The sequence below is a fragment of the Culex quinquefasciatus genome, chromosome 3 (genome assembly GCF_015732765.1).
Source record: "Culex quinquefasciatus strain JHB chromosome 3, VPISU_Cqui_1.0_pri_paternal, whole genome shotgun sequence".
Classification (NCBI taxonomy): domain Eukaryota; kingdom Metazoa; phylum Arthropoda; class Insecta; order Diptera; family Culicidae; genus Culex; species Culex quinquefasciatus.
In genome coordinates, this window is record NC_051863.1 from 163241791 (window position 1) to 163259498 (window position 17708).

Below are 17708 nucleotides of genomic sequence, written 5' to 3' on the forward strand. Positions count from 1 at the left end.
TTTTGCTTGAAATATTAATTTTATTAATTCCTTCAACATATTTAATTTTTTAAATAAATACTTCGTTTCTCTTTTCAAAAAATCTCCATACAATATAAAAAACCGTACCTAATCTCAATCTTCGATCTTAATATTTGCCAAAATCAATCTTTCAATCAATTTTTGAACTTCAAAAAGAATAGTTGAAAAAATCCTGTAAAATTTTGAAAATGTACCCTCCCCTCTGTCATGCTCTTTAACTTTACCTTTAACATGGGATACATGGCAAAGCCTTCTTTAAAACATTTTGATTTTTATCATTTTAAATTTCACTAAATTTTCAAACCAACATAATAAAGCCAACATTTTTGGTTTGAATTTTTTTCTCAAATTAATCGCTACATATTTCTGTACCAAATTAAAATATGATGCGCAATAATAAGACGCAACCAAATTGTGTAAATTTGAGGAGGTTGTTTGAGGCATAAAAGCAGAAGTTCTTAACCTGTTTCGTAACATTCCACTCCAGGATAATTGTCAAGTGCTTTAAATGAAACAAGTAACAAGAAAAAAACATAAAACAAAAGAGTATTTAGAGAACTAATAAAAAGAACCACGAAGCGCAATTTTCTTCACATTTTTGAAACATTTTTAAAATCTGAATTTTGTTAAATTAGCTATTCTCGAACTACTCACTTGATAGAACTTTACTGCCCATATACTCTTAAATGATCCACATTTAGTTGAGCAAAATAAACAAACTCTGTTTCAGAGTGGTAAATGATATTTAAAAAATCTCAAAATTATTCCAACATTTAAAGATGAACAAAAATGAATATTGGGCGCGTATGTGATCATGGGCAGTATATATTAGTTTGTTATTCACTTTATTCAATGAATTTGGTTACTTATTTATCGAAATTTTGCGGCATGCCAATTAAAAAAAGCTTCACGGCAATGTCACGGTATTAAAAAAATCGCCATAATTATAAACAGAAAAGTCTCTAAAAATATAGCATATTTAACATACACAGACATAATCAAATGAAAAGCCATGCAAAAATCTAAAAATTATAGTATTTTGGAATCAAGCTGATGGTAGCCATCAACTTTAATTATAGTTACATGAAAATTTTCACAAAAATACGTTTTTTCCTGTATTATGAAAAATGCAATTTTTACTTTAAAAACCCTGAAAATATTTGTTATTGCAATTTTTCGTTTATTTCGAATGTCATAAATTTATTTTTGAAAATACTGATTTTTTTTGACAAAATTTCACGTATTTTCTAAAAAAATACTAAAAATTTCAATTTTTGCAATAATGGTACCAAATGATTAAGATTTTTTCATACATTTGGAATATCATTACAACATTTTTGAAAATACTCAAAATTTTCACAAAAATATGTATTTTTGAAAAAAAAACATTAAAAATTTCAGTTGTTGACAATATGAGTATCAGATGATCGGAATTCGTTCATACATCTGGAGCAACATTTGAGAGGGGCCGTAAGAGCAATTTCGTACCGCCTCTTTCAAATGTTGTTTCAGACAATTCGAATGTTATAACAACCTTTTTTAAAAATTCTCAACATTTTCACAAAACTACGTATTTTCGAAAAAAACTCAAAATTTCAGTTGAGTAACAAATAATTGTATTTTTTTATTCAAATATTTCGAATGTAATAAATTTTGAAACTTTGAAATTTTGGGGATTTTTTAGAAAATCGGTAGCTTTGTGAAAATTTTGAGTTTTGAAAAAAATGTTATGGCTTTCGAAATTTGTTAATTTTCTCAATAATTACCCATATTGTAAAAAAATGAAATTTTGAGCATTTTTTCGAAAACACGTAGTTTTGCGATTTTTTTTTAAATTTTCAAAAAAAAAATATGACATTCGAAATGTATGAAAAATCCCGATCATTTGATACCCATATTCCAATAAAAATAATTTAAGTATTTTTTTCGAGAAAAAAAGCATTTTCAAAACACAGGAAAAATACGTATTTTTGTGAAAATTTTCATGTAATTACAATTGTATCTTTAACAATCGTTAAGAAGTTTTGTGGAACATATAAATTTGGCTAAAAATATACAATCAAAAATTTGCAGTATTTTAATTCAAAATAAAAATGGCACTGAGAAGAGATTTATCAATAAAAAATGTAAAACTTAGCGGCATTTCACGGTAATTCAAAATTTCACGCTCCGGTCCTAATTTCACGAATCACGCGGCTTTCGCGAAATGGTGAAAAATCAATAGCCTTACCTATATTACTAGCATGCTGAATTTTTAAATACAACAACCCATAAAAAATGAGCCAATGAGCATTTTTGAATACACAGTTAATCTTATACTGACGGAAACGAGATCTCCTGTTTGCTTACAAATTGACCTTTTGGCCCTGCGGGCCAGATCTGATTTTTCTGAAACAGTGGCAGGCCGGAACTAATGTTGGTAAAAATCAAAAAAAAACTAGTGATAACTTTCAAATATGTATTTATTTCACTCATTTGCCACACTGCTCATTCATGGAAAATCAATTTCAATCAAAATCTTCAAAAATGTAACAATTCATTTGAAAAAATAAATACAAAGGCAAAATCCTTACAAAAAGTTGAATTAGCAACATTTTATGTCAAAATTAAAAACTAAACAAATATCAGAAAATTTGATCTCAAGATTATCTTTTATCAATTTATGAACAGCCCTAAAGGCTGGTCATAGAACTATTTGGAAAAGTCATCGTGGGCCGGATAAAATGGCTTCACGGGCCGGACGTTGGGCAGGCCTGTTTTACATGATTTGCTAAATGAGTATTTATTTTAAAGTGAGATTCAAATTGTTCCAACATCCAAAAGACTGACAAAGCAGCCAAATTGTATTTTTTAAAGGAGGTATTAGATTATAACAAACAGAAAAAACTCGCACTTTTTGACAGTTTCACAGTTTGCCTCCTTTGTTTCTTTGGCTGCCTTTGTTTGCTGAAACGTCACCTGGCATTCTTTTTGCTTTGTTTGCGATTTTGCAAACTGTCAAACACGTAAAAGTTCGAGTCTACTTGTTTGTTTGTCATAGTCTAATGCCTCCTTAACTTAAAATTTAAAACTACTTTTAATTTTAACCAATCATAATTTGTGCTTAGCATTCGATTTATTCCGTTGTTTTAGCACCACTTGCTTATAGTTATTATCCTTAGCTGAGATATGGAATATCTTTCAACAGTTGATTAATTCAAAGTTGTGCACACAGTTTTGCGGGCGCGTTAAATATTGAGTAAATCATCTGACAGAATAAAGCTTCAAAATAAAATAACCTTCGGAATACACAAATAAGCAAAATGAAATGCCGAGCATATCAGATATTTGTTCATGATTTGAGAGTCATTTTTTGGGATTTATTACAGATAACATGTTGCTCCTGATACATTATACATTCCGATCGGGTTACGCTCCACACAAAAAAATAAGGGTATCTAAACTTCAGTTTTTTCACGTTACGTAACAAAAGAACGCCCCCTTTAATAAACCTGGAAAAACATGGATTTCAGATCCTACACCGAAAAAAAGTTTTTCGATTGGGCTCGAAATTTTTTTGGGGGTTCCTTGGCCCAAATAATTAGACCTTTTTTTTGTTTGGCCATTAGGGTGGTTCAAAAAATGTCGATTTTCGTCATTTATCGCAAAAACCACTTTTTTCAAAAAATCATATCTCCGCGTCATTTCAACCGATTTAAGCGGTCTTATGCGCAAAAGAAAGGTGATTAGTTTGGATATTTTAGAAAAGAGTAAGAAATTTCGCAAATCTAGCCTAACATTTGAAAAAAGTCGTATGAAAACTAAAAATGGCCTTTTGACCGTGTCTGGACCAAAGAGCCTATTTCTGAAAATATTTTTACCGGATTGCTGTATGGATATATTGGAAATTACATGTTGCTCCTGATATATTTAAAATTTGGAAAATATTTTCCTTTCCTATCTTATCAACATCGTCTCAGTCCTGTTATTTAAAGCATCCGTGAAAATGTGTCTACCTCAAATTCCAGCCCACAATCTCATCAACCACATCGTCAATGTTTCCGCGATCTCACGATATAATATATCAAACAATAAACCCATCATTCGCATCGTTCATCTTTTGGAAACAATTCCCACCTTTTCCACCTCCCCCTCCCCCCAAAAAACATCCCAGGCGACACGTTGACATCATTATCCTCGCTGGAGCGGGTGGGGCTGTCATGACACAAGAAAGTGAGTAACTGACAGGGAAAACACGCTCCATTAAGAAGCGACAAAGACGGCACCCCTCTCCCCCCTTTTGCCACACAGCAGGCGTTGCCAAAAAGCAACCCCATTTTGCTTTCAAAAGCTTTACCCCGAGGTGGGAAGTGTTGGGGGGAAGCCTCGCGTCAACGATCTAATTTAATTAAGCAATTTTAAAGCTTTTCCTAAAATTTAATCGGGACCGGGACTGCGGCGGGAAGGGAAGCGGTTCGTTCCGGAAATGGGACACCCTTTTGTGTGGCGTCGTTGGCGCACAGATTTTGCGGTTTCCATATCATCATCGCCATGCGAAAGTTGTCCCCTGTTGTCTGAGGCAGGGGGACCGTAAAGGGGTTGATTTTGGGTGGCGGTTCGTTACGCATCACAAAGTCGCGACTCGAGGTTTTTGGGGGTTGCCTTCTAAAGCTTCCCGTTTCAAAATCTGGTGGTCTCACGCGGTGGAACCGCACTTTATTCAAGCCTTAAAGCTGGGAAAGCCGCCTGCTTTGATTCAGCGATGAATGAGTGTTTATTTTATCGCAAAGAACAGGCAAGGCTACCAAGTTCTCTGCCGTTCTGAAATGGTTTATTGAGATTAGCAGTGCCAGCATTTTCCAAGTCTGATATAAATAATACTTTTCTATAATTTCACTGCCGGACAGTAGGTATTGGATTGGATTAGACTGACAGCCGAGCAATTCTCTACGAAATCGGTCTTTTTTCTTCAATTTAAATTTTTGTATTTTTTAATCCGACTGAAACTTTTTTGGTGCCTTCAGTATGCCCAAAGAAGGTATTTTGCATCATTACTTTGTCCATATAATTTTCCATACAAATTTGGCAGCTGGCCATACAAAAATGATGTATGAAAATTCAAAAATCTGTATCTTTTGAAAGAATTTTTTGATCGATTTAGTGTCTTCGGCAAAGTTGTAGGTATGGATACGGACTACACTGGGAAAAAATGATACACAGTAATAAAAAATTGGTGATTTTTTATTCAACTTTTTATAACTAAAACTTTATTTGCAAAATACACTATTTTTAATTTTTCTTTATTTTTTGATATGTTTTAGAGGACACCAAAGCCAACTTTTCAGAAATTTCCAGACAGTGCAAAAAATCTTTGACCGAGTTATGCATTTTTGAATCGATAGTAATTTTTTCAAAAAATAGAAAAATGGGTCGCAAAAATTTTTCAACTTTATTTTGTGATGTAAAATCAAATTTGCAATCAAAAAGTACTTAAGTGAAATTTTGATAAAGTGCACCATTTCAAGTTAAATCCATATTTAAGTGAGTTTTTTGAAGATAGTCGCAGTTTTTCATGTTTTTAAATTAGTGCACATGTTTTTCCACCTTTGAAAAAAATATTTTTAAAAAGCTGAGAAAATTCTCTATATTTTTCTTCATCGGACTTTGTTTATACGACCTTTAGTTGTTAAGATATTGCAATGCAAAGGTTTAAAAACAGGAAAATTGATGTTTTCTAAGTCTCACCCAAACAGCCCACCATTTTTCAATGTCGATATCTCAGCAACTAATGGTCAGATTTTCAATGTTAAAGTATGAAACATTTGTGAAATTTTCCGATCTTTTCGAAAACAATATTTTCACAATCTTTAAACCAAGACTAACATTTTAAAAGGGCTTAATATTGAATGTTTGGCCCTTTTAAAGTGTTAGTGTTGGTCAATGATTTTTTGCACAACCTGGAAATTTCTGAAAAATTGGCATTTTATGTCCTCTAAATCATATCAAAAAATAAAAAAATAGTGTTTTTTTGCAAATTGAATTTTAGTGATAAAAAGTTAAATACAAATTCACCAAATTTTTTTTATCGTTTATCATTTTTTTCCAGTTTAGTCCGTATCCATACCTACAACTTTGCCGAAGACACCAAATCGATCAAAAAATTGCTTCAAAAGATTCAGATTTTTGAATTTTCATACATCATTTTTGTATGACCAGCTGCCAAATTTGTATGAAAAATTATATGGACAAACTAATGATGCAAAATGGCTTCTTTGGGCATACCGAAGGCACCAAATGATCGAAACCCTAGAGAACTGCTCAGCAATATTCATAGCTGATCAAATCAAATGATCGAAATCCTAGAGAACTGCTCAACAATATTCATAGCAAAATTTTGATTAACAAAATCAACCTGGTTGATGCCATCTATGTTCTTTATTTCCAAAATCATGCTGATGATGATATTACTCAAAACAAGTTTTACAGATCGGTCCAAAATTGTTTTAGGTATCATTAGGGTTAGTGAATTTTCACGATTTCGCGGACAGCGTGAAATTAGTGAAATTTGAAGATTTCCGAGAAATCAATTAATTTTTTCAAATCAATTCTTCAAAATAACAACAGAATGAATATTTCATTCATAAAGACTTTTAAAGTAAATTGTGTTAGTTTTCAAATGAAGAGTCAGGGTGCCACTTTTTGGTATTGAAAGGTTACATCAAATTCCTCTGAAACTATGGGATTTTTTTTTTATAAATTTTGACCAGATAATTAATTTTGCGTTAAAATGACCTTAAACCCAAAACTGTTGAAGTCGATTTTCAATTTTTTTCACCTTATGCAAACCATCATTTGAGTGAAAGGGATACACTATTGTTTACAAAAGTTTTGTGCCCTTTTGAAATGTTAGGCTCCAAGTATATTGCGATATTTTTTTAAAGATTGCACATTATTTTCTTTATACTCTTAATAATAGTTTACCGTTTATTCTTGAAAACTAACTGATTTTGCGTTCTCTAAAAATATTTTCATGTGACGTATAACAATTTAACTATTATTTAATTTGAAATTTGAATGGTATAACCTTTAAACATACTGAAAGAAACAAGCTTGGTACATTCAAGATTAAATAAATAGTTTTTTTTTATCTCTGAAGCCACCTTTTTAAAACATTTTTTCTGAGTCCTGTTTGATTTTCACGACGTTTGGTTATTTGGGTGGATGTTTAGTTTTTTCGGTTCTGGTTTTGTACACCCAAAGTTAAAGAACGAGGGGATAGTCCTCACGAAAAGAAACGTGAGGAAAGTGCTATATTGCGAGAGTATAGTCCTCTCGCGTGTTCATTCGTTCATTGGAACAGTTCATCCTATGAGTGGCTTATAAATATGGACAAACGACCACCACTTAGTCACCGAACCATGGTGGCAAAGGCACGGTTCAATATGCCGAAGGTCTTGGGTTCGAGTCTCGGTACCGGTACTTTTTTTTTTTGATAGATGAACTTTTTTGGAAAATGAACCATGAGTAAAGTACTCTCGGTAATTTCGGGATTTATCCTCTCCGTCCGCACACAGTACCATTTTACTACCGAATCGTGCTCTTTATCCTCTCGTATGCCGATGCCCAGTTCTGGGTGTATAAAAAATTTAAGATTTTGTTAAATACAATTATTAAGTTATTTTTGCCTATTGATTTTCAATTTAGTTTCAGTTTTTGAAAAGTGACATGAAAAGCTTAAAAATATTTTTACTGGGCAAATGTCGCAAAAAAGTTTTTGTAATAGTTAGATTTGGTAAATTCGGCTTTGATATGAAATTCAATAAAATGTACAAAGAAATCATCGAAAACTGTTTAGCTACATTAGTCGTACATTAAAAAAGAGCTCAATAAATGGCAATACGCACGGCCTACATTTTGTTTTCAAAATATATACATATAGAGCCCATCCACAAACCAAGCGGAATTTTATTTTGGAATTATTTAAATAAAATTGTTGCGTTCAAATTATTATGTTTTTTTTGTGTTATTGAAATATAATGTACAATAAAGCATAAAAAGTAGTTTCTGTAAATATTGGATTTTCATATTTATTTTAATATTTTTCACGTTCCGCGAAATTTCCGTGAAATTTGGTGTTTTGAAATTAAAGTCCCCGTGAAATTTGTAATTTTTGAGCGTAAAAAATCACTAAGCCTAGGTATCATCAATATCACTTTAATTAAATTTTCAATCGAAAACCAGCTTCAAATCTCATATCATCAAAGGTCTAAATTATGACAACAGCTTCAAATGAAATCCATCCCATTCTACGCAGAGATTCTTTCTCCTTAAGTTTCCATCCACAATCTCTCTTCCAGCAATCGAAAACAATTCCTTCCAAATCGAATATCGATTACCGCTTCTTCGGTCTTACCGAGGTTATCTCCGACACCGGCAAGACATCTTCCAGGAATATATTCCCCTCTGCAGCACCCAAATCCCCTTCCTCAGCCGTGTCCCCACACATTCGCAACCGGGTTATCTTTCACTTCGGATCTGAACCTCGTTCGTCCCGGGCAAAAACAACTGGAACCGTAAGGCAAGTCGGAGGCTAAATCCTTCCAAACATTACTCACCTTTTAGCTTGGTTGATCCTTTTTTACCTTCTTCTACCGACTGACTGACTGACTGTGGGCAAGATGCTTCCCTCCGACAAACATTGTTTGTTTGTGCCAAAGCAGTGCAGTCAACCTGTTGAATTGTGGATAAAATGATCAAAACTTGTATTTTCTTTAAAAAAAAAAATCTTGAATTTCTCCCACTGTGCCCTCAAAGTAACATCGTTTCAGTGGCAGTGTGTGTAGCAAAAGTTGGGCGAAAGCTTTAAATCGTAATATGATAATCCATTTGTATAATACAAACAAGAGCAAGCCCACAGTCGCAGCAGTGGTTTTCCCGCTTCCAGAAGCATGGTGGTGAGCTTTTCCTGCAGGGCAAGAGGGGAAAAACGTATAAATACGAATGGTTTATGGTGTTCGCTTTTACCTTGTTGGTTTACTTGGAGTGTGTTTTTGTTGTTTCCGGAGTCCTTGTGGGCAGAGTGTCCCGAGGGTAGTCCGCAGGGTGGTGGGAAAGGGTGGTATTGGGACAGAAGTTGTCTCAAAACTCTGGAGCAGGAAGCAGTGCTGGGTTTGGTTTTACTGAGGTTTTTCTGTCTGTCTGCCGGTTGAGGAAAATGTTGCACTTGTTTGAGTTCTTGCAGGTCAGATGGTTTAAGGAAAAGTTGGAGCGAAGCTTGTTTGATGAAAATAGGTGCGTTGCAGGAGAAAATTGATTTATTTTAATTTAGATTTCAATTGTGGATAAAGAAAAAGTCTTTGTTCATTTGTGTTACATAGACGCCATTCGAAATCCTTGCTACGAAGAAATCAACCTATTTTTGCTGGACTGAATCATCCTTATTTTTTCAAATTAATTTTTTTAAGTATCGGCCATATAAAAAAGCTAATATTTTAATGAAAAGCTCAATTTCAAAGACATGTTTTGGAAAAATTATCTTTATAATGAAACTTTACTAGACATTTTTAAAAATTTGCACACACAAAACGAAGCTACAGTTTTCCTTAATTGAATGGTTTCAACATTTAATTCAAAATGTTATGACCCTTTCGGCAAATCGTCGCTTGTGTGCTATCTTGTGACACGTGCATCTTTTTACAACCTATTTTTGTATTACTATCAAACACAGAAAGAGATTGTCGCACAAGAAAGAAATCTTATCAGTTCAAGAGAGTTTTCAGCTATGACCCAGTAAAGCTAAACAATATCGGGCCATGTTGCCAATTTTAAAATAAAACCATATTTATATTAATGAATACTTCGGAAGTATGACCAAAAAAATCTTGATTTGAAAGTAAAAATCGTTTTTTCCAATGATTTTCGAAATCTCATATATCATCTTATGTCATTTTCTAAAGTGATACATTTTTTTTAATAAGAAAAACCAAAAACTGTCACGTAGTAACTGAATCTGGATCTGCTCTCCGAATTGAACCAAAGTGTCAAAAACCGATTTTTGGTCAAAATTTTGGGTTTTATGATAGTTATACAAATATGACCAAAAATCGATTTTTTAACACTTTGTCTGATTTTTGAGGGCAGTGTCAGATTCAGCGGGCGAAATTACATGGAACAAACATATAGTAGGGCAATTTTCTAATTTCGTAAGGGTGGTCCCAAAAACTTATTTTTGATGGTTTGCTCGGACTTTCTCTAAATTTGGTCGTAGAAGGCGTAGATTGCGAGATGAAATTTTGGTGTCTTTGACAAAGTTGCTTGGATTGACAAGCCCAACAACTTTCTAAAGAGACAAAAAAAATCCCAAAAATATTCCTGAAAAGTTAGATTTTCAAAACCACCCTAATCGTAACCCTTTTTCCATTTGCAACCACTCTTCTTAAGATACCAAAAGCTCTAAAATATCACAATTTTTCGTAAAATCAATTTTCCACTTAATTTTGCGCTCTGGACCACTGTGGAGTGTACTCATTTTTTTATTGTCCTTACGTATACCTACAAATCAGCGAATATACCAAATTGTTTAGAATTCCATCATTAAGATTTCAGAATTCAGTTTGTTAGCCAAAAATTCACTAGTTTTTGTAGAACCGTCTGAGTTTTTTTTGGCATTTATTTTTTATGTTTCACGTGTTTAGGTTTGAATAACTTTTGTTCTATGAAAAACTTGTCTTGTGTTTTTCTTGTTTAATTTTATCATGTTTAGTTTATGTTTGTTTCCAAAGTATTTAGCTTATCCTACTTTACTTCTATCATTACATTTTGCCTTTTTTGAATGATAACAATTGCAATAAAAGCAATAAATGCATAAAAATATTGGAAAAAATAGTTTTAAAAAAAAACGCTTAAAAAAACTACATTTTTGAAAATATTGGCAAAGTCGCATAGCCAAACTTACTTCTTCCAATGCGGCTTCCGCGAAATCGCGAAAAATCACTAGCCCTAGACATAACATTGATGTAACATCGTTTCTTCGGTCAAAGGAATGACCCTTACAAAGACTAACACAAATAAATATAAAAAGGCAGAGACCAAAATTGCAAAAAAATCTTTTGAGTGTAATATAAATTCCTTTAAAAAATCCATTTATACTTGAACTTTCTTATTATTTCCCAGTCAAGCTGTTTTAAGGCTTAAGCAACATATCGGGAAGAGAAATAATCTCTGCTATTTTCTTCAAATAAAACAATTTTTAATCCACCGTAAGGTGGTTGATGCCTTCCTCACTGAAGTTATTTTTTGGCAAAGCAAAAATGTTCAACCTTCAAAAGTTGTCTAATTAAATCATCATATACTCATGACTTGACAGGGTTGTCAGATCTACTGGACTCGTTTGTCAGGTTTTTTGATTACGCATTCAAAGATAGGTCGCATGATTGATCCGGACATAGTTTCCATCGAAATACTTTGATTCGGATTCAAAAGAGTGTATAAACAACACTCAGGTGCTAATGACTTTTGATAGGTTTGTCAGTTCTTTGATGTTGTAGGCTCATTGGAAAGGACATTCAAATACCTTTCTAAAGTATAAAGCAAGACGGGCTTTCTTACAAAAACACCCTTCTCACAATCTTCCGGACATTTTTCAAAATGGTTTTTTAGCATAACTGTTGAAGTACTTTTCTAAACTACAAAAGATTTACTAGGGTCTTATGGGACCCCAAAACGGATCGAATGAGCACAAAACGGTCAAAATCAGTTCAACCAGTCCGAAGATAATCGGGTACACGGACTTACAGACATACACATTACACACGCACAGACATTTGTTCTGAATTTGATTCTGAGTTGATAGGTATACGTGAAAGTGGGCCTACGAGGTCGAATTAGGATGTTCATTTTTCGAGTGATTTTAAAGCCTTTTCTCAGTAAGGTGAGGAACGCAAAATTTTAATGGAAAATTTAAAGCTGGAATTCATATAACCTGTTACATCTTTTCTAAGGCAATTTGACCCTTTCCGTTTTAAAGATGCGTCTTCTTTTGTTTGAATAATCATTTTAACACCTAAACTCCCAAGCTCGAGAAAATTTCTAACATTCATACATTTCAATGAAGACAACTACGCCACTTTACTATATACGCGGTAGGGTGTTCCCTTGGTTGTTCGCTGTGAGTTGTGGATTGCCTGCTTCTCTAATGAAGGTTCGACTGAGGGGGCATGCTTATTAATTTCTCGTCGCTCCATACCCTCAGTGACGTGATGGGAGCAAGGGCGTCTATGCGAAGTATCCCTACACCCGCTACACATTTCTGGCGCCTTGGGGAGGGTAGAGGGATACCATTTTGATCTATGCGCCGGTATTTGTAGCACTAAAATTCGTGCAAAAAAACTTATGCACGTGGGTGTACAGATTACGGAGTAAAAGATGATCGAATTGTTCACCTAGCGCTCACATGTGTTCCAGGACCAAGTTGCCTGCGGGTATGGGGATCATACATACATACATACATATAAACTCCCAAGCTCGAGAAAAGGGGGGATTTCCATACAAATTCCCCCATTTTAGGCTAGTAGTAGAGTTAAGGTGTTAAATGCATTAACTTGCTCGCAGACAAATAAACCTACAAAATGAACAAAAGTTAATACCAATTCGTCTGATTTGAAAGCCCTTTTCAAGTAAAACAGACACTCATATAATAATTTATAACCTTCTAGGAATTAATATCATTTCAATGAAATATGCAACCTCAGCTTAACTCTCAAACCTTCATCCAAAAATAATTACACTCGTTTTCCCCTTCGTCGAATTCTCAGGTGTTCGTTTCGAAAAATAAGAACGAAATGAACTTCCTCCTTAAAAACCAGGACTGGCACCAGGTGAAAATTTTACGTTCCGTGTAATCCTAGCCGAGCAGCCTCCGTTTTTTTGGCATTGAAGGATCGGTTTTGGCGCCCGTAAAAATATCTTACCTTCGCTTGAAAGTGACACCCGACACTTTGTTTGATTTATTACGAAGGTGGTAGGATTTGAGCTTAATCCTCTCACCAGAAAAGAAACTCTGTACTTAAAAATCATTAAAATCTCCCAAAGTGTGTGACTGCCAATTACGATTTGTTTGCCTGCTGTCTGCCACAAAACCGCACCCCAAATTGAATGAAACATTCAACCAAACACCCCTCTCAACCAGAACCATTTCACACCAGATTTTTTTTCCTTTTTTTGTGTTTTACTCTCCGCCACCATTCACACAATGAATTCGGGAAAACCATCCCCTTTGCTTCACCCACCCCACCCTGGGGAGGGAGTGAGCCCATAAATTTTGGTCAGTTAGCACTAAAACGCTTTATTTATGGACTCGTAGCACAGATTTTCGTTTGTTTTTGTTTGTTTTTGTTTGTCTGGCTGGCTGTGTATGAAGGGGCGGTCTGGGTTGGTTGGAAAAACTCTCTCAAAACTTGTGAAATGGTGGAGCTTTGTGAGGCGGGGGGGGGGGGGGGGAATGAAAACACTTAAATAATTTAGCCCCTTTGCGAATTGCTGTGCAGCAACACGAGGTTTTTACTACGTTCCCACGTGGAGAGTGTGGTCCTTGAACAATTTGTATTGTTTTGAGGGGGGAGGCAGCAAAAAACAGTTTTGTGTCTGTTTTCATATGCAGAGTCACAAATCGGTACTTTTGTGGATCCTATGGAGCGAGGGAAAACTGTAAAAAGCATGAACGATTTGTGGGACTTGTATTACTGAAATTGTTGCTTTTTGTTGATACAATAGTCATGGTGATTGCATTTCAGTGTTTTGATAGATATCTTGAATGTTCACATTTCAAAAACTTCAGAAAATTTTATCTTAGCAAAAAAAAAGCATACAACTAAGTATTACACATACCTAACAACGAGATTAAAAACCACCTGTTGACTTCTATTTTCATCACACCTAAAGGCAAAAGCCAACCAAGCGTTAATAAGAACCTTCTTCCCCCACCCTCCAACCAAAAGCCAACCAGCAAGTCAGTAAAGCTCATCATTATCACCTCGCATACTGAAGAGGGCAAAAAAGGGCCCCTCTGTTTTTATGATTAAACCACACAGAGAGCAGCTGGAAATTCCAGCGAAAAAAAAAGAATTTCATATGCGGGTTGCCCGGGGCAGCAAAAATATGCGATTTTTTCACCCTTTTCCATAAAAAAGTACGTCCACGTGGAATGATGCGGGGCGACACATGGTCTACGGTCGAACATTTCACTCATCTATCGGTTGGGAATCGTAAATTTTCAGCGTTTTCAATTTTGATTTGCTATTTACGAGGATTTTTCACGTACTGAAATAACACTGTTTATTTTGCTTTCTCTTTTTTCTCTCAACAGGTATTACATTTCGGAGTAATCTTTGATGTCATCTCATGTTTTCATTGCGCAAAGCAAAGGAAATCGAACTGCGGCGTGTAAGTTATGAAAGTTTATGAGCTTGATTTGCATTCTGTGAGCATCTCTACCTGCTTTTTTAACACTCTCTAGTTTAGATATTTATTTGACATTTTTTTGCAATTTTTTAGAGTTCCGAACATTTTTTTTTAAATTACAAATTTTATAATCGAATTTTCGTTGTTTTTTTTTAAATAGAATGAAACTTTGTACATATACTCCTTAAAGCATGAGTCAAATTCACCAAACCTTGTTTATAATCAATTTATATCCTAAAAAATATGATATTTCGAGAATATATCAGAGATGCAAAAGCAATTTGGCAATTGGAAATAACTTTTTCAGGCATGTTCAGGTTGAAATTTTGAAAAATGTTAATTTTTGTACATTTTAAATTCTGTTTACCCAACCCGCCTCTAGGCGGGCTTCAATCTTAAAAATTCGCCTACATCTATTTTGCAATCAATTTTTGATCTTAAAAAAGCATTGGAATGAGGAACTGTTAAATTAAGAAAATTTATCGTTTGGAGGTTTTATTTGTTTTATGTGACCTTGCCAATGCTTTAAAAGCGATTTTTTTCTGTGGACAACTTTGGCTGTGTTGTTTCTAATATTTTCTATAAAAAAAAGTTACTGTAAAAACATAAAAAATAGATAGGCAAAATTTGATGATAAGGGGTGTTGCCAAATGCTATCAGAAACAAACATTACCTAAACAAGATTAATGTTAATAAAAATACTAGACGAAACAAACAAAAACATTAAACAAGAGAATTCAAATTTTTCGTAGAACAAGAGTTGCTCAACATGACCTCCTGAATACGGAAAAAAAATTCGAAAAGAAATGTTGGGCATTAGAGGGTTAAAAACATTTTATGATTGAAATTTTTAAAAGTTGAGAAAGTTTTCAACAATTTTCTTTTTTGACTTAGTTGATCCTCCTGGTTGCTGAGACAACGGCCTCAATAATGTTACAATTTGTTTAAAACTGTTTTTAACAGTTTTACATAACAGACTTCATTTATCAAATGGCGTACTCTCGAATCGATTTTCAATGTCAATAAGTAAAGTTATGTGAAATGCTCTACTCTTAACAATTAAGTTTATTTCAAAATTTCACAATCAAGACTGACATTTAAACATGGCATAATAAAAGTTTGATACAAACTATACTACACGGAAAAAAATCACTTCTTAAAAACGTGAACAAGTGTTCATGAAATTCGGAACCACGAACAAATTTGTTCAAATTTTATTATAAGGTTCCAAAAAAAACGTACCATATAATTTGAACGCTTGTTCGCGATTTTGGGAACTGGTTTTTCTCGGTGTATTTACAAATTTCGCTCTCAAAATTAAAGAGATTTTCAGTAGTCTCCACAACGAAAAACATTATGGTAATAATACGGCATAGTGTTTTCTGACGCTCGAAAATTGCACATTTCACGAGGACCTTATTTCAAAACAGCAAATTTCACGAAAAGTGAAAAATGTCAAAATAACCGTGAAAATCTTATTTTAAAATAACCGAAACCATGTTTTTACTTGCGAATGCAAATATTACAGAATTTTATTAGAAAAACTGACTGACATTCTAATCAACAATGTATCTTCTCAATATTTTTCTCTACTCTAATGGAATTATTTTTTTAAATTCTATTCTTACTGCTTGCTCCTCTGGTCTTTAATATATTGATTTGAGGAAAGATGATTGTTTCTATTGAATGTTACTATTAAATGAATGTTTGCTTTTGATTGATTTTTGAAAATATTTTTTTCAAAACTTATCACAAAATACTTGTTATGTCTATTTTTAAAAGTTTTAGGAAAAACCATTTTTTTTACAAAAATAAACTTTTTGGTAACTGCAGTCAAAATACCAGTGATATCTTTCTTGTGATAACTTGATGATTCCGAGAATATTTTTTTTTTAATTTGACTGATCTATGTTCACATCATTTAAGTATTCGTAGCACTCATTTCTCAGCGAAAGAAGTAAAAATGTCATGTTTATGTATGTTTTAATAACAGTTCTTCAAATGGTTTTTTAATTGAAGACTAATAAAATTTAAACAAAAAGTTTTCATTGATAAAATATTTATGATGATGTTTTTTTTAACAATGATTTAAAAAAATTAAAAATTTTACGGCATTTCATAGAAATCTTCATATTTCGCGAATTTAACGCTGTCCGCGAAACCGTGAAAATTCACTTACCCTAGTAGTAATCATCAGAGTATGGTGACAGATTTTGTGATAAAAGAAAATGTGTAATATTACTAGAGCGTCCAATTTCCCGTCCCGGGATTTCCCGGAAAAAAATATTTCCCGTTTCCCGGGAAATTTGTAAATTTCCCGGGAATTCCCGAATTACAAGCAGAAGTATACATTTTCCTACCTTTTTGGCATCAATGTTTTGAAATTATAAAAAAATGATTATGAGAGAATTTAATTCATTTCAACCTTCATATTCATATTGAACTAATTAGCTTTTCTGTAAATTTTTTGTCAAGGTTTAATTCAGATAATATTTATTTATTTTTTATTTAGGAATATTGTTTGCTAATATGATGGGTAACAAAAATTACGCTATTATGAATTGAATATAAACTTTTTTATTTCCGACAACCTATTTTTACGATTTTTTTTGTTATATCATTCATATTTATTCACCTCTTCCAGCCAGTATTAAAAAATTGAGATTTGTTTGACATTTTTGTTTATTGGTTGAAAATTGAATTGATATAATTAAATTATTCGAAAAGATTTGTTCGATAAGAATTTGTTTAAAAGTATTCGAGAAATTACTGTTTGTTATAAATTTATAAAGCACGTGAGCTACCAAGGGCATTAGAGGGTTAAATATAAATAAAATATCGTTTAATTTCAACCACTTTTACACTATGAAAATTATTTTAATCTAATTAATTAATTAGGCCATATAACCATATAACTTAAATTATACCATAATTGAAACCATGAAAAATGATTAAAAACAACTTCATATCATATGAAATTTACCCAAAGAATGCAACCATATTTGAAAAACATGCTCCAAATATTTTAAAACCTTGAATTGTGATTTCATGAAATAGTGTTTCAAGTTGAATAGCGCTAGAAATTACATTTTAAAGGCAAATTCAATGATAATCTATTTATTCACAAGTTGAAAATACTTGTTCTGGAATAAGTTATTTGCCATGAAAAACAATAGTTTTGCATGATTATTTAACTTTCAACATTATGGTCACTGAGGCAAATTTAAAAACAATATTTTTGTGGAGCATAG

General features: G+C 33.1%; 1 long non-coding RNA gene across 2 annotated transcripts in view; it reads left to right on the forward strand.

Annotated features, from left to right (window-relative positions):
* The window catches only part of LOC119770411, a 66459-nt gene extending 52015 nt beyond the window's left edge, over positions 1–14444 (forward strand). For both annotated transcript variants that reach the window (XR_005278808.1, XR_005278807.1), the window contains exon 4: positions 14363–14444. This is a non-coding gene — a long non-coding RNA (uncharacterized LOC119770411). The remainder of the gene's footprint in view (positions 1–14362) is intronic.
* The last annotated feature ends 3264 nt before the right edge of the window (positions 14445–17708 follow it).